Genomic DNA, 19157 nt, shown 5'->3' on the forward strand with positions numbered 1-19157 from the left:
CTTGGCACTTTTTGGAGAAAGTTGGCAATTTAAAGGTTTAGAATTTTTTTAAGTTTAATCATGGTTTGACTTTATGGCTATCGGGTTCGGATTTTAATTTCGGGACTTGAAATAGATCTGTTTTATCATTTGTGGCTTGTCTGCAAATTTTAGTGTCATTGCGAGTTGATTTGATAGGAATCGGACGCATGGTTGTGTTTCAAGTAATTCTTGAGTTTCATTATAATTTTCATGTGTTTTGGTGGCCGATTCGTGATTCTAGATGTTATCTTGGTATTTAGATCGCACGAGTGAGTTCGTATGATGTTTATGTACTTGTGTGGATGTTTGACTCTAGTGAGTTTCGGACGTGTTTCAGAGTGTTTTCAGGTTGCTTTAGTTTTGTTGGTTCTTTGCTAGTGCCTTAGGTCTCGCAAATGCGAGATACCATTCGCACTTGTGGATCTCGCCTTTGTGAGGTATGTGTATGTTGTCCATGTACACACTTGCGATAAGGGCTCCACATTTGCGAAGCCTCAGTCACATTTGTGCATTGGCTGGGCGGTGGCCAGTTCGCATTTGCGGGCAATTGCGTCGCTTTTGCGATAGGGAATAGCTTCGCATTTTCGAGGCATATGTCGCTTTTGCGACTTCTCGGGTGCGCTTGACAGTGTTTGCTTTTGCGAACGATGGGTCGCATTTGCGAACCCAAGGTCGCAAATGTGACTTGTGCAACTGAGCATATAATTTGGAATTTCAGGACTTAACCTCATTTATCACATTTTGAGCCCTAGACTTGGTGGGAGACTTTTTTGAGGAGAGATTTTCATACACTATAATTGGGGTAAGTAATTTTAAGCCAAATTTGATTATATAACATGATTATTTATGAGATTTGACGAGAAAGTTTGGGAATTTTATACTATGTTTTGACAAAAAAAATTGAGATTTGAGAGTCGATTTGGACTCGGATTTGAAAACCAAACACATATTTAGATTCGTGGAGCTATGGGTAATCAAGATCTACCCATCGACTCGGTTTTTGACCGGGATGGCCCGCGATTGACTTTTGTTGACTTTTTAGGAATTGTGTAAAGATCTTAACTTTATTAATTGCAATTGGTTTCTCTTGTATTGTTTGATGTTATTAAGTTGATTTTGGTAAGATTTGAGTCGAGTAGAGGTAAATTTTAGAGAAAAAGCATTTTTAGAGTATTGATTGAGGGCTTTTGTGGTAAGTATCTTGCCTAACTTTGTATGGGAAAACTTTTCCATAGGATTTGGTCTAATTGTAGTATTAGTATTATCTGAATGATATGTGCATAAGGTGACGAGTGTGTAAACGAGTATATATGTGTTGACTTTGACCGGATATGACCCGAAGTTGTTCTTATTGTCTTGTTTTGATTATGAGATCTCTACACTACGTATTTCGTATTGTGGATGATTACTTGAGTTCATACTCCTGGTTAGAGATCATGTTTTAGGTATTTATTTTCTTAATTGGTCAAGTTGGGCATTTATAAAATTATTGCTATTTGGGTTAGCTGAATTCATGCTATATGTTGAACACCCATCCACATTTTCTTTATTAGTTTGTTCTTGTGCGCTGTATTGGCAGATTGTGAGTTTATGTCTTGATGATAATTGTTGGCATGTTGTGTTGTTGAGATTATGACACATGTGGACTTGTAGAGCGGATTGTTCGGGTGTTTGCACGAAGTTTCTGCCGTGCATATATATATATATCATATTTGCGCATGTGGTGAGACGGTGAAATAATTGTTGATGCGCATGTGGCGAGACAAGGGAGAAATTACTTTATTTGTTTAGCACGCGACGAGACAAGGGGGCAATGTGGGGATGATATGTGATGGCCTGGGGGCATTTTATTGATGAGGTTTGTGTAGTGATATGACTTCTTGTGTGTATAGTGCATTTTTATATATTTTGTTATGTTGTTTTCAATGTGCTTATCTATGGCTCTGACATTTACCTGATTATTCGGTTGCCAAAGTAAATTAACTTACGTGAAGTTGTTATCTCATATTTTGTAGAGTTGTTAGTAACATAACGGAATGAAACAAAAAGGATATTGTTATCATGCATTACATTATTTGATTATTTATAAATTTCTCTTTAACGTGTTATTGAGAACTAGCACGGGTTGTGATATACATGATGACACGAGGTCTTTGTTGTGCGGTTATGGTATATGTTGTGGCATGAGGTCTTTGTTGTACGGTTGTGATATGCATTGAGGCACAAGGTCTTTTCCGTGCGAGTATGACCTATATTGTGGCACAAGATCTTTTCCGTGCGAGTGTGACTTATATTATGGTACGAGGTCTTTGTCGTGCTGGATATAGCTTATGTTGTGGCACGAGGTATTTACCGTGCGAGGATCATGGATAATGTTGGCACGAGGTGTCGTGAGTGTGTGATCCTATTTGATGATTTATTTATCAAAACAAGACTTTATTTGTTCTAAATGGTTATCATTTAAGTGGAGGGATTACAGTAATTACTTTCTGTTATTATTCCTTTTAGTCCAGTTTTTGCTTTCTGTTATCATTCCTTTTTATTACAGCTATTGCGTTCTGTTATTATTCCTCTTTGCTGGTTATTCTTTGATATTATTGCACAAGTTATTTGATTAGTGAATGTCTTGACTTGAATCTCGTCACTACTCTACCGAGATTAGTCTTGATACTTAATGGGTACCGACTATGGTGTACTCATACTACGCTCTTGCATATTTTTGTGCAAATCCAGGTACCTCGAAACGTGTCTGTCACGACCGCAAAATTTTATCTCAGGAATCGTGATGGCACCTAGTCTCTAAGACTAGGTAAGCATAACACATGATAAGAATTTAGCAAAAATAAATTATTGAGCTATTAAGTTAAACTGATAAATGACATAGTAAAATCATAACGGAACAACAGTCATACAATTCCAAAACCGGTGGTACAAAGTCATAAGCTCTTCTGAAATACACTAAGAATATCTAATACAATATTATTCGAAAATAAAAGAAACGCTAGCATAAGATCACTGGAAGGTGACTCGGAGGCCTGCGAGCGTCAAGAAGGTATAACTTGAAGTCTCTGCAAAGTCTGAATCAACTCACTGGTGTACAGCACGGGCAGAAGTACCTAGATCTGCACAAAAATATATAAAAACGTAGCATGAGTACACCACAACAGTGTCCAACAAGTATCAAGCCTAACCTCGGTGGAGTAGTAATGAGGTCAGGTCAAGACATGTACTAGACATAGAAACCTGAACAGAATAAGAATATGATCTAATAATGGAAAGTAAAAGCAATAAAAATACAACGAAGCATATTATCAATATAAGATTAACAACGGAAGTAAAAGAAATAAACAACAACAAAGAGTGAACATATGATAAAAATAACAAATGATCAAATACAGTCAAAATACAAGTGAAATGAATTAAGGAAAACTAATAGCCGTTCAAATCAACAACTCGTTCCAACATAGAATATACAACAAGAATCACACCGAGGTACTACACCTTATATTTACATTTCACAATCACAATCTTATTTATATCGCCGTGTGAGCCTTGCATTTATTTTTATTAATATTTTACTCGAAATAGCTTCACGCGCTTTAGCACACTTATCTCGCCGCGTGTGCTTCAAATGAAGTAATTTCTCATACTATCAACACACGCATAAATCCCATTTATCTAGCCGCATGCACATCAATATCACCACCCTTATACAACCGCATGTGCATATCATCACAACACAATAATCAAACTTGCACCACACGTGCCCATATGCCACACCATTGCCAAAATAACAACACTAATATCACCACAACACATAGTCCACGGCTCAACCAATTGTGTACAAAAATCTCAATAACAACAAAATGAATGGGAAATAACTCCACAATAGAAGATACTCCATAAAACAACAACTTCAATTAAAACATGTTAATAGCTCTCAATAACTTCAACTTCAATAACTCAATAATGAAATATATATCCATGAATTGGCAACTTCAATTCAAATGCATAACATAAACTCAACAATAAAAAGATAGTATGTAATAGCAACTACGACTATATGCATGAGAATAACTCAACAATGGAAGATATAGCATGTAATAACAACTACTACTAAGTGCATATAAGAGTAACCTCAACAATAAAACATAGAACATATAATAACAACTCCAATCCAAGCATATAAGAATTACTTGACCACAAAAGATAGGACAAATAATAACAAATTCAATTAGATGTTTATAAGCAAATTAAGAGTTTAAACCGGTCAATTTTTACATATAAGTATGTATACATACTCGTCACCTCATGTGCACGTCTTTCACATAATTCAAATAGTACAATTAAATCCAATCCTAAGGTGTTGCCCCCTCCCCCACAAAGTAAGGGAAGATACTTACCTCAACTAGACCAAATCAACATTCAAAAATGGCTTTTTCCTTAAACATCGCCTTTGCACTGCTCAAATCTAACCAAAAATAATTTAATATCATCAAACAATGCAAAAGAAATCAATTTCGATTAATAAAACTAATATCTTTACAAAAATCTCCAAAAGTCAACAAAAGTCAAACCCAGACCTGCTCGGTCAAAAGCCGAGTCTAAGGACAGATCATGACTATTCATAAACCTACGAGTCAATATATGTATTTTATTTTTAAATCCGAGTCCAATTCGTCTCTCAAATCTCAAATTTTTATTTTTCAACACATAGAAAACATTTCTCAAAATTTCTCTTCAAATTCCATGGATTAAATGTTAAATCTCATAAATAATCATGTAAGATAATTGAAAATGGATCAAAATCACTTACCAAATAGTTATATGTGAACATTCCTCCTCAAAATCGCCTCCTACCGAGTCTAGGTTTCTAAAATATGATAAATAAAGTTAAGTCCCGTTTTTCAACCCTTTTGTTCAGTTGCAGAAGTCGCAAATCCGACCTTGGATTCGCAATTGCGGAACATGGATCGCAAAATCAAACCATGACAGCCCACTTAGATGTCGCAATTGCAACAATCGCTTCGCAATTGCGACAATGGCTTCGCAATTGCAATGGCAGCCTACTTCGCAAAAGCGGCCCAAATAGTCGCAAATGCGACCAGACCCAACTCTATACTGGCTTCACAAATACGATAAGAGCGTCGCATTTGCGACATCTGAAACTCCCCTGCCCTCTTCGCAATTGCGATGCTGGTGCTCGCAATTGCGATAACTGGAGCACCAGTACTCCAACAACAAAAAATGAGTTCAAACTAATCTGAAATACGTCTGAAACTCACCCGAGCCCTTAGGGCTCCATACCAAACATCCACACAAGTCTAAAAATATGGTACGAACTATTTCAGGCGATCAAAATATAAAAATAACATCCTGAACTATGAATCGAACAGCAAAACACATGAAATTCAAAAGGAAACTCAAGAATCACTAGAATCACAACCAAGTGTTTCATTCCTATCAAGCCAACTCGGGATGACACCAAATTTTACAGACAAGTTTCAAATATCAAGACGGGCATATTCCAAGTCCCAAAATTAAAATTCGAACTCGATAGCCATAAAGTCAACCTATGGTCAAACCTAAGGAACTTTCAAATTGCCAACTTTCGAAAAAACAAGTCAAATCAACGTGGGGACCTTCGAATTCAATTTCGGGCATATGTCCAAGTCCAAAATCACAATACGAATCTATCAGATCCATAAAAATAACATTCTAGGGTCATTTTCACAAAAGTTAAATTTAGATCAATATTTGAATCAAAGGGTCCAAATTATTCCAAAACTTTCCCGAAATAAAACCAATCATTCCCACAAGTCATAAAACCACAAATACACCTACAAAAAGCTCCAAGGGGGGGGGGAACAAGGCTTAAATATACAAATAACCGATCGAATCGTTACATTGTCGGATATTAACTAGCTGTTTTTGAGTTGCTGAGGAGACTTCAAGGTATACCTGTCATTCTATTTGTATGCCTTAGAGTCATTGATGTCACCTTTACTATTGTTTACCTTATTTCCAAATAGTGTTGTATTTAGTAATTTCTAGTGTGCTCTTAGTAGAGCTTATGACTCCGTACTACCGATTTTGGGAAATGTATGGCTATTGTTCATGTTCAGCTATGTTATGTCACTTATCAAAATTTTCTTAATAGTTAAATGGTTTTAATCTGTTAATATCTCAGCATGTGTTAGGCTTACCTAGTTTTAGGAATTAGGTGTCATCACGATCCTTATTGTGGGATTAAAGGTCGTGACAGTATTAACACTTGGTAATAAGTTCAAGTTATACATTGTCATGAATTATAAATGACTCAATTAAGACTTTGGCCAAAGCAATTGAATGAAAAAAAAAAGTTTTGTAGGTGATTTAATGTTTGATTTTAATAGACATGTATACATAATTGGTCGCCTATTAAGATTAGGCAATTAAATCTCATGTAGGGTGACTTTGAGTTATAAGAACATAAGAATTACTGTATTATTTTTTTATGGGCTTTGGAGAATAAATTGTATACTTTATCTCCGATCAATAAGGAGTGTTTTTAGACGCCAACTTTGATTAATACATTGATATGTTCAATTAAATTACTATAGACTTAGTACAGAACCTATGGGGTAGCACATTGGTGAGTGTCTCGATCTTTGTTAAAAAATTAATTATTTTATTATTTAAATATTAAATTTAAAAAATTTAATTAGTCAAATAAATTTAATTTTTAGTCCAAATGCAATTTTATTATAATATTTTCTAGCTCAGAAAATACAATTAATAGTATGAATAAATTAAATGTTTATATTTGGAATAGTAAATTGAATTATATCTCTTGATTAATTAAGTATTGGCACTTAAAATTTTATAATATATATACACACACACTAGTTTCTATATACGTGTGTGGCACGTAAATATTTTTATTCATACCCTCATATTTTTTGTTAACCGAATCTTTTCAATTTGATGCCCTAAATATGAAGTTAGCAAGCTGCATTTACAATTTACGTTTTCATCGATTTTTAGAACAACTGATAGTACTTGATAGAAATCACATTCAAAAATTATCTTTTCACCAAATGATCCATTAACGTCCATTATATCTCGAAGCTCATGCCAACAGTATCGATGGTCTGACGCTTCTCCATAAATGGTTCATCCAAGATGTTTTTTCTTATGTCGATATTGTAACGATCCGACAGGTCGTTTTGAGCATTTACACTCCTTTCAACTATTTGAAGTCTTGAATAATTTCCTACGAGGTATTATGACTTGTGTAAATTGTTGGTTTTGGTTTTAAGGTATTTCAAAGTTAGTTTGGAAGAATGAATTTTCATGTTGGAAGTTTAAGTTGAAATAGTTGACCGGATATTGACTTATGTGTTAACGATCTCGGAATTTAATTTTGATAATTGCAATAGCTCTATATGGTGATTTTGGACTTAGGGGCGTGTACGAATGTTTTTTGGGAGGTCCGTAGTGGAATTAGGCTTGAAATGCAGGAAGTCGAATTTTGGAAAGTTTGATCGGGGGGTTGACTTTTTGATATCGAGGTCGAAATATGATTCTAGAAATTTGAATAGTTTCGTTATGTCATTTATCACTTGTGTGCAAAATTTGAAGTGATTCCGGATTGATTTGATGTGTTTCGATACAAGCTATAGAATTTGAAAGTTTAAAGTTCATAGATTTTGATTTGAGGTGCGATTCAATGTTTTGATGTTATTTGATGTGATTTGAGACCTTGAGTAGGTCTGTGTTATGTTATAGAACGTGTTGGTATATTTGGTTGAGGTCCCGAGGGGCTTGGGTGTATTTTTGGATCATTGGTTGAGAGACTAATAAAGTTAAGAAATTTGGGAGTTTGGCCATGGTCAATATCGAGTCAAGACAACCTCTTTTCAGTATTTTGAGTATGCGAGCTGGTCCATAGAGTTTTTATGATTGAAATTCATATATGGTTTGTGTCCGGGAGGTTCCAGATGAGTTTCAGGGTGAGTTTTGAGCGAGTCCGGGCATTTCGGCACTCTAATATTGTTCTAGCACTTTTAGGGGTACGGACCGCACATTTTTGGGTGCTGAGGCGAAGGAGGGGCACGAACCGCACATATGAGTGCAGACCGCAGAAAAATTTCGCGGACCGCACAATTCTGTCCGCGGCCGCGCTCCAGGGAGTTCTGCAGATTCACCAGTACGATTTCGGAAACCTATATCTTTTGATCTACAAGGAATGTTGAGATGATTCAAAAACAAAAGTTGTAACCCTTCGTGTCTAGTTTCCAGAAAGATAAAGAAGTCATTATATATACATCTGTAGAGAAAGTTATGGCTAAAATACTAAAACCTGACAGTGCAGCCACTAAGAATTTTGCGGACCGCAGCACAATTTTGCGGCCGCGCTTGGAATTTTGCGGACCGCGAAGTGGGAATTTAGAGGGTGCACTATATAAATAGGGTTTAGGGTATTATTTCACATTTTGGACCTAGGGAGCTCGGTTTATGGCGATGTTTCTTGGGTTTTTCAAGAAATTCATCAGGGTAGGTGATTCTAACTCGAATTTGGTTAATATACATGAATATATCAATGATTTCATCATCTCATTAGTACTTTTAGGTGAAAATTTGGGGAAAATTATAGAAACTTCATAAAATAATTTTTGGGATTTGAATGTCGATTCGAAGTCGGATTTGAGTGATATTTAGTATGGTTGAACTCGTAAATGAATGGGTTGTCGGATTTTATAACTTTTGTCAGGTTCCGAGATGTGGGTCCCACGAGCGATTTTTGAGCTAAATTTCAGATTTTTAGGGAAAATTAGTATTTTTTATGGAATTAATTCCAATAAATATTATTGACCGAAACAAATTAATCGTGACTAGATTCGAGGCATTTAGAGGCTAATTTGCGAGGCAAGGGCATAGCAGAATAAATAATTTCACATTCTGAGGTAAGTAATACTTGTAAACTTAGTTCTGAGGGTATGAATCCCCGAATTTGGTATGATATAAATTGTTGAAGGTGACTCACACGATAGGTGACGAACATGTAGACGTGTACCACAGAAATTATATCTTAAATAAATCATGTGAAGTTATAAAATTAAAGAATCGTATTATTATCTAAACATGTGACATGTGTTAGAGGAATTGAGCTGAGCCTTGTGATAAATATCGTGTTTAGGCTACGTGCTGATATTTTAGGACCAATGGGGTCGTGTTGTCGTTGAATTAATTGTTCAAAAATATACATTTCACACTCAGTAATAATTGTCCATTGTGAGGATATTTATGGGATTGAGCTGCGCAACGCAACAGGCCATAATGGCTTTATACGTCATTATTATAGGGATCGGGGCTGCCAGCCTGCAGCAGGCCTTATTGGCTTTACTATTTTATGGATCGGGGCTGCCCGCCTGCAGCAGGCCTTATTCGCTTTACTATTTTATAGATCGGAGCTGCCCGCCTGCAGCAGGCCTTATAGGCTTTGTTATTATACGGATCGGGATTGCCCGCCTGTAGTAGGCCATATTGGCTTTGTATTACGCTTGGGCTGAAGGAACCGCTCCGGAGTCTGTACACACTCCCAGTGAGCGTAGATGATCATCGATATTCAGGATGGACTTCCCAGAGCATGGACTTGCCTTACTTACTGCTTATATATATATGGGATGAATTTTCTCAGGGCATGGACTTGCCTTAGTTATTTGTATTGTAATGAGTTATGTGGACATGGATCTTGTCAGTATCATTTATATTTAGGGATAAATTATCCCAGGGCTGGATTGGCCTTATATGGTACTGGGTGACTAACTGTCAGTCGATGTGCATATATATACGGGTTGGAACACTCCTGGGCTGGATTGGCCATAAACAATACCAAGTGACCGGATAATTTGTGACCAGTATTTATATGAGGTCTTTCTACTGAGATGTGATATGCCTCATATCATGCAGTATTGATCTATTTCACTTGTGTTGAGTTTAACTATTTCACATGAGGTGCAGAGTGTAGATAACTATTTAACTGAGATGTCATATGCCTCATATCAGCGAAGATGTTAGTCTTATTACTTATTGAGTTAGTTGTACTCATACTACACTCTGCACCTCGTGTGCAGATCCAGGTGCTCCCGAATACGACGACTGGTAGAATTCGGAGTTATTTCTGTTGGAGAGTATCAAGGTAGTTGCTTGACGACCGTAAACTTGATTCCCTTCCTGTTTAGTTATTGTATTGTTATATACTTCAGACAGTGATATTTATCAGTCAGACTTTGTATTCATTTAGATGCTCGTGTACTTAGTGACACCAGGATTTGGGAGTGTTATATTTGAAATTGAGAGATTTTCTTCCACTGAATTTAATTATTTTTTTTTCAAATTTAAAAGATATGGTATTTTATTGAGATTTTCAACTTGCCTAGTATTGAGATAGGCGCTATCACGACATGTGAGATTTTGGGTCGTGACAGATATATCATCTTCACTATACTTTGATAGATTTATGACGATTGTCTCAATTATTTAAAGAGCAAATCTAAAGTGAACCATATGGCATTTTGATAAATTTGTTATTGCTATATATACCACTTGTTAGTATACCTATCATTATCATGCCTCTATGTATTTCAAATAATGTACAATATAAGAATGTTTTTCAATTCCTACCGTCTATCTATAAAGAACAATCCCCGCAATATGAGAATCTACTTTCTATAATATAATTTTAAAAGCTTGTTCTTGTTTAGAATTTAGCTTGTGCATTAAATTGTTTACATATACCTTTGTATACTTTTCCTCAATTATTTCGCTGCATTATGATGGAACATTATCATCTGACCCTTGATCAAGTGTAAATATATTATATTTTTCAACACTTTTGCTCATACTCCTTAAGAATTAGTAATTAATGTAATTCGACATGCATTTACGTAGTTGGTTATCATATATGAACTTTCATATATCCTTCTAAAGTCGTTTAACATGTTTTCGTAATATATTTCTACAATTTTTTAAGAACAACAATAACAACTCAGTATAATCTCACTAGTGAGGTCTGAGGAGGGTAGTTATTATGCAGACCTTACCTCTAACAACTTTCTGACACTTTTGCTTCTTTTTTTTTGCTGCTTCGTTGAATAATTTGATATTTTTTCATTACCAGTAAGTAAGTCTTTAAACATATAAATATATTTGCTAAATATTAAATGCCCCTTATGGATAGTGATTCGATCGATTAGAAATCGTTTCTTCTTTTTGTTAATTTCTTCGGCTGATGATTCAAGATATAATATTTGAGAGTTCTTTGTATACATAAGTATGTTGCACTCTATTGAACACGTCCTCAAACACTCAATGATTACGGTTCAGTTGGTATAGTTCGATACCACAACAATTTGTAAATTTGTTTATCAATTTTTTTAAAATTTTATGATTAAATTTAAAATTCTCTTAAGATTTATAATGACAAACTAATAGTGGAATATTTTACTCAATCTGGACGGTCTTGATTAACCTTTGCGTTAGAATATGATTTTTTTTCTTATTATTAAGGACCCGTTTTGTCCATGATTTTTTTTTCTTTTTTTTGGAATTCCTTTTCAAAAACGTGTTTGTCCATGAAAATTTGTAAGTTTTGGAGATTTTTCGAAAATGAATTTTTCAAAAATCAAAGACCACTTTTTCAAGTTTTTCAGAATTTTATTTTAAGTTAAATGCATGTCCAAATATAATTTTAAAATCTAAATATAATTTTTCAACTTAATTTCAAAAATTAATTTTTTAAATAATTATAATTTTTATGTCCAAACGCCTACTAGCTCTTGGATGAATTGCCACGTTTTCATATGGGAAGTTTAGCTCTAATTTCTTTTTCTTATTGAAAGAGAAAAAGTAAAATGAAGTAGTCTAACATAATTGAAGTTTGCTCTAATTTCTTTTTTTCCAATTCTAATACAATATTGCCACATTATGGAATTGCCACGTGGCTTAGGAGAAAGTTTGGTATTTTTAGTTTTAGAATTTTTTAATGTCACTATTATGGTCAAATAAAATTTTAATTGAATTTAAGTTCTAAAACTAAGTAAAATCTTAAATATTTAGTACATTTTTATTCAGAATGCAATAGTAGTTTTAATGAAAAAGTCCTTAGCTTGAAAGTATTTGTGATGCCTATGTTAGTCTCCTAGAAATTCAAAGTCCCCAAAGATTTAACTTCTTTTTGAATATCACTTACTACTTGTAGTTATTATTTGTTTGCTTTCACTTCTTATTAATGCAACAAATTTTGACATATTGTGATGACCCGATAGGTCATCTTGTATTTTAAAACCTAATTATGTGATTTGAAGCCTTAAAAATCATATTCTTACCCTTCTCGAGTTGCGTGCGTGGTCCGGACGTATTTCCGGAAAGCTTTTATGTTAAAAACTGTGAAAAATATGAAATGTTGCTTTGAAAACTATTTGAGTTGACTTTGGTCAATATTTTAAGTAAACTGATCCGGATCCGTATTTTGACAGTCCTGATAGGTCCGTATCATAATTTGGGACCTGGGAGTATGCCCGAAATCGAATTCCGAGGTCCCTAACTCGAGATATGAAATTTTGATGAAAAATTAAAAGTTTGAAAGTTTAATAATTTTAAGAATTTACTGATATTTGGTTTTGTTGATGCCGGGTTCGTATTTTGGTTTCGGAGCCCAGTACAGGTTCACTATAATATTTATGACTTGTCTGTCGAATTTGGTAAGAAACAGAGTTGATTTGACGTGATTCGGACGTTCGGTTGTAAAAATAGAAGTTTTAAAGTTTTCTTGAAAATTTTATTTGATTTGGTGTCCGATTCGTAGTTCTAGGTGTTTTTTGGCGAATTGATCGCGCGAGCAAGTTCGTATGATGTTTTTGGACTTGTGTGCATGTGATGACCCAAAATATCATGTTTAAATTTAATAATTAATTTTGTGTTCTAAGACCTCAAAAGGCACTATTTATCATTCATCGACTTACGTGCGCAGTCCATAAAATTTTTCGGAAAGTTTTGTGTGAAAAATGGATTAAAATGTGAAATAGAGCTTTAAAACTCAACTGAATTGACTTTGATCAATATTTTGAGCAAACGAACTCGGATTAGTATTTTGACAATTTCGGTAGGTCTGTATCGTGATTTGGGACTTGGGCGTATGCCCGCAATCGAATTCTGAGGTCCCTAGCCCGAGATATGGAATTTTGATGAAAAATTAAAAGTTTGAAAGCTTAATGATTTTTAAGAATTTACTGATGTTGGATTTATTAACACCGGATCCGTATTTTGGTTCCGGAGCCCGGTGTAAGTCCATTATAATATTTATGACTTGTCTGTCGAATTTGGTGAGAAACGGAGTTGATTTGACGTGATTTAGACGTCCGGTTACGAAAATATAAGTTTTAAAGTTTTCTTGAAAATTCCATTTGATTTGATGCTCGATTCGTAGTTCTAGGTGTTATGTTGGCGATTTGATCACGCGAGCAAGTTTGTATGATACTTTAAGACTGGGGTACATATTTGGTTTGGAACCCCGAGGGCTCGGATTGGTTTTGGGTGGTTAATGGATCATTTATGGACTTGGGAAAAACTGCAGAAATTTGCTTATGGTATCCTTCTTCGCATTTGTGAGAGGGGTCTCGCGTTCGCGAAGAAGAAACAGGAGACAGACGGAATTGTGCTTCGCGTTCGCGACAGAGGGAACGCGTTCGCGAAGGATCGAAGTGCAAAGCTTCGCGTTCACGATCGAAGCCTGCCTTCGCGTTCGCGTTCGCGAAGGGCATCTCGTGTTCGCAAAGTCCAAGCCAGGCAAGCATCGCGTTCGCAAGGTAGCACTCGCGTTCACGAAGAGTAAAATAGGACAGCAGAAATTTGTGCTTCGCGAACGCGATGCACTGATCGCATTTGCGAAGGGTAAAAATCCGAGAATCAGAACTTAAGTTCTACAAAATGGGATTCGTCCCATTTTCAACTATTTTCCATTTTTGAGCTCGGATAAGGCGATTCTTAGGCGATTTTCACGGAAAAACATTGGGGTAAGTGTTCCTTATCCTATATTGATTATATTCCATGATTCCATACTCAGTTATATCATGAATCCGTGAATTTATGGAAGAAAAATTAGATTTTTATAAAATCTTCCAAAAATAAAAATTTAAGATTTGAAGATCCATTTGACATCGGAATTTGATAATTTTTGCATGGTTGGACTTGTCTCGGAATGGGTGTTCGAATTTCGTAAGTTTTTCCGAGATTTGAGACGTGGGCCCCACCGTAAATCTTTAAAGTGAGTTTCAGATTCTATCCGAAAAATTAGTAAATTCATATGAAATTAATTCCTATGATTCGTATTGAGTATATCGAATTGTTTGTGAATAGATTTGACGCTTTTGGAGATAAATTCAAAAGGAAAAGTTGTGGTCGAGTAATTGATTGTCGTGGTTAACCTTGACTCTAGGGAATAGAACCCTTATATTATTTGTTATGTGAGATGCATGTGAACCATGTATATGCAAGGTGACGAGTGTCTATACGTAGTCAAATTAATTATTTGCATAATTACTTGAAAAATTATAAATCGGTTTAAATCATGAATGAATTATTATATTAATTGTTTTACTCATATTCCTTGTCAAATATTATTTCTTGAATTTCTCTAATAATTATTACATGCTTATTTGACTTATGTGTCTTAATTGTTATTTGACATTTAGCATAGTAAATATTAAACTGTCTATTTTCTCCACGATTTTTACAATTAATTGCTAATTTCCATTGTTTGTTCATAAATAAATTATAATTATTGTGTGCCTTGATGCTTAATAGTTTTTCATTGGACGTGGTATTTAATGGAGTACTTTTTATTATATTTATGAGCTGCTTAAAGTTATATTAGGGGAACGGGTTGCACGCCGCAACAGAAATGAAAGTAAATATATGTATATTGGGGGATCGGATTGTACGCCGCAATAGACATATTAAAAAGTCTCTATTGGGGGATCAGATTGCATGCCGCAATAGACTTATTAAAAGTCCATATTGGGAGGATCGTATTGCACACCGTAATAGACTTATTAAAAAGTCCATATTGGGGGATCGGATTGCACGCCGCAACAGACTTATTTAAAAGTCTATATTGGGGGATCAGATTGCACGCCGCAACAAATTTATTAAAAGTCCATATTGGGCGATCGCATTGCACGCTGCAACGAACTTATTTAAAAGACTTTATATATACTTGATTATAAATTAATATATTACAGGATTGAAAATGAATATATTGTGGGAGCGGTTTGCACACTGCAATGGAAATTAATTGAATTAATAATTGGTTATGACTGGTGAGTTGGCTTCAAATATTAGAAATGAGTTACCTGATTTAATTCTATTATTGTTGTTGTTACTATTATTGTGTACAGGTTAATATGAGTGACCTGCCTTAGCCTCGCCACTACTTCGTCGAGGTTAGGCTCAGCACTTACCAGTACATGGGGTCGGTTGTACTTATACTACACTCTGCACTTCTTGTGCAGATTTCGAGGTGGTCCCAGCGGCGTACCATAGACTTGCTCGGATTTCAGCTACTTAGAGGAGACTTGAGGTATAACTGCACAGCGTCCGCAGTTCTGAAGTCCTCGTCTATCTTACTTTTGTTATGTGTTTGTTTCCAGACAGCTTTATTTTATTCAGACCTTTATTTGTATTATTCTAGAAGCTCGTGCACTTTTGACACCAAATTGTGGGATGGTATTTAGACTCCGTTATTTTTATGGATTATTCACTACATTTCAGACTTTACTTCCGCAATTATTTCTTTATTGTTAATAAATTTTAAAATTATTTTTAAAATGGATTATATTATTCTAACGTTGGCTTGCCTAGCAAGTGAAATGTTAGGCGCCATCACGGTCCCGAAGGTGGGAATATCGGGTCGTGACAGTTGGTATCAGAGCACTAGGTTACATAGGTCTCACGAGTCATGAGCAAGCTTAGTAGAGTCTGAAGGATCGGTACAGAGACGTCTTTACTTATCTTCCAGAGGCTACAGATTTTAGGAATAATTTCACTTCTTTTATTCCTTATTGTGCGGCATTGATTTAGCTTGAAACATATATCTCATATTCCTTCGTATCCACTCGTGTATGACATTACACACTCGATATCAGTTGTGCGTCGACGGTTCGTGATGCCGCAGATGGACTACGAGAGAGCCAGAGATGCTCAAACATTGCCTCAACATGCGTTTTCGATTGAAGATGCAAACGTATTGAGAGATCATCCAGTGAATCATGTGGGGGTGCAACGGACCTTGGCATATGGTTGATTTATACGAGCTGTGAAGGTTAATATTGTGGATCATCGGGTGTTGTGACCTATAACTCCGTGCCAAGTGGGGGAGTCTATTATCAATGGATGGATTGCGGGGTCATGTGTTATATCAGTTTGGGCCTGAAATGTATATATGTGGTACTGAAAGGTTCCCCAAAATTTACACATGTTTAAGGCCTCAGATTTGTAGAGGATAAGGTTGGGACTTGCGGTATGTCCGCCTCCTTAATAATCCTATACTTCAGTACCAAAGGAGTTAGAGAAACAACTTTAAACTTTCAGAAAGTCTACTCAGCGTGGACGTCATGGTTACTGATTGTGGGGTGCTTCGGAGGAAGTACAGTGGTTGACGAGATTATGGACTATGTGGTTCGTACCAAGATTTTTCTGTATGGAGCTCTACTTTTGTGATCGTTGTTTATAAATAGTGATAAGGGTTACCCCAAAGAAATATCGAAGAGTAAGTTAAGAAAAGGGTTAGCTCAACAGTGTTGAGTCAGCATAACAAAAGAAGAAATTGGCCTTGGGAGAGATAATTCTCCACAGGTGTCTGTGGCAAGCCTATGAAGAGGGCAGACCAACCAATGCAACACCGCTCACTTGGCTCAGCTCTCAGAAACGCTTTTGAAAGAGTTTGTTCCCGGACTATCCATAATGCGTGACGCATAGGTTTTGAACGATTGCGTCAGGCCACCATGACGGTGTCATAATATGCCATCAGGTTCAATAAGTTAGTCTGTCATATTCCTACTTTGCTTTCTACAGCCAGAGAGCGAGTCCACATACTCATTAAAGGACTCAATTATAATCGTAAAATTTTGTACGACTCACGAGCTATAGGCTGATACTTTATTTTCGCTAGTGGTATAAATTGCCAAGATATTAGAACGTGTTCAGGATGAGGAAAAAGGAAACTAAGGAGACCAAGACGTCTCGAGATTCTGGGGGATTCATTGGATTCTACTCTGCAAGTATAAATCATTATGGTGGGGGCTCAGGCAGTCGGCCAGCCCAGTCCGCACATCGGATTACTCGGGGTGCTCCAGTAAGTTCTTTTAATGCACCGCCAACATGAGTTTTCTACAATGGTTATTCCAGTTATCTGGCACAGACTCAATATGAGCAGCCAAAATTGCAAAAGGGGTTGTTATGAATACAGTGATACTAGGAACATCATGAGAAAATTGTCCCAAACTTGGGAGAGACATATTTCATCAAAGCACTCATGCTACGTGCCCCATTGCAGTTACTACACCACCCATAATACCGCTTAGGGGTGGAGGACAGGCGGGTAGAAGGCATCCTAGAGGTGGAGACCCAGCCATTGATATATTTATTTTATGGTATGGCGGAGGTCGCTACATCAGATGGTGTCGTTACAGGTACAACTTCGATTTAATATAAAGGAATAATTTCCTTAACTTGAGTTAGTTCTGAGTATCGAAACGAGTCCTCCCATTGTGCTCCACTTATGAGTGAGCTTCGTAATTCTATAATCTACTTATGTGTTTATTTCTGTTGGGAGATTCTATGGAGATAACTACGCATATCATTCCATGTTGGTCACTAATAAGAAGTGTGAGGCTAAAGGTGGCTTTCTGTTATCCATTTCGGTAAGTTTTGATATAATTTCCGGATAATTAATTACAAATTATGAATTATATGCCCTATTGGTGTGGGGTTCATTATGTGTTGTGATTTTGTGTAACCGAAATTATTTATAAGGAGAAAATGGAAATTTTTGATTGGCACGATGTGCATATTACTTGTGATTTAGAACCGAGGACGAGATCCTCATATTTTAATATAAATTAATATGTTTAAACCGGGCTACGAGTTACGGTGGAAGTTATATAAGGACAAGATCCTTGTGAGGAAAATTTTTGTGTTTAAGTTCTCCCTTGTGAAATTAAAATTATTGTGATGACCCAAAATGTCATCTTTAAATTTAATGATTAATTATGTGATCTAAGCACGATTTACCATTACTCGACTTGAGTGTGCAGTCCGTAAAAATATTTCGGAAAGTTTTCAGGTGAAAAATGAATTAAAATGTGAATTAGAGCTTTAAAACTCAATTGAGTTGACTTTGGTCAACAATTTGAGCAAACAGACTCGGGTCAGTGTTTTGACAATTTTGGTAGGTCTGTATCGTGATTTGGAACTTAGGTGTATGCCCGAAATCAAATTCCGAGGTCCCTAGCCAGAGATATGGATTTTTGATGAAAAATTAAAAGTTTAAGTTCAAATAGTGACCGGATATCAAATTATGTGCAAATGACCCCGGAATAGAATTTTGATCATTCTAACAGCTCCGTTAGTGATTTTGGACTTAGGAGCGTGACCGGAATTTTATTTGGAAGTCCGTAGTAGAATTATTCTTGAAATGCCGAAAATTGAATTTTTGGGAAGTATGACCGAGGGGTTGACCTTTTGAGATCGGGGTCGAAATCTGATTCTGAAAATTGTCATAACTCATTTATGTCATTTATGACTTGTGTGCAAAATTTGAGGTCAATCGGAATTGATTTGATATGTTTCGGCGCAAAATATAGAAGTTGGAAGATTTGAAAACTCATAATTCGATTCGATGCGCGATTCGTAATTTCGGCGTTGTTTGGCGTGGTTTGAAGCCTCAACTAAGTTCATATTGTATTTTGGGACATGTTGGTATATTTGGTTAAGGTACCGAGGGCCTCAGGTGGATTTCGGAAGGTTAACGGAATGAATTTCGGACAAAAAAGAACTGCTGGAATTGTTCTGCTGCAGAAGCTGTTTTTGGACAA

The sequence above is a fragment of the Nicotiana tomentosiformis genome, chromosome 1 (assembly GCF_000390325.3).
Source record: "Nicotiana tomentosiformis chromosome 1, ASM39032v3, whole genome shotgun sequence".
NCBI classification, from domain to species: domain Eukaryota; kingdom Viridiplantae; phylum Streptophyta; class Magnoliopsida; order Solanales; family Solanaceae; genus Nicotiana; species Nicotiana tomentosiformis.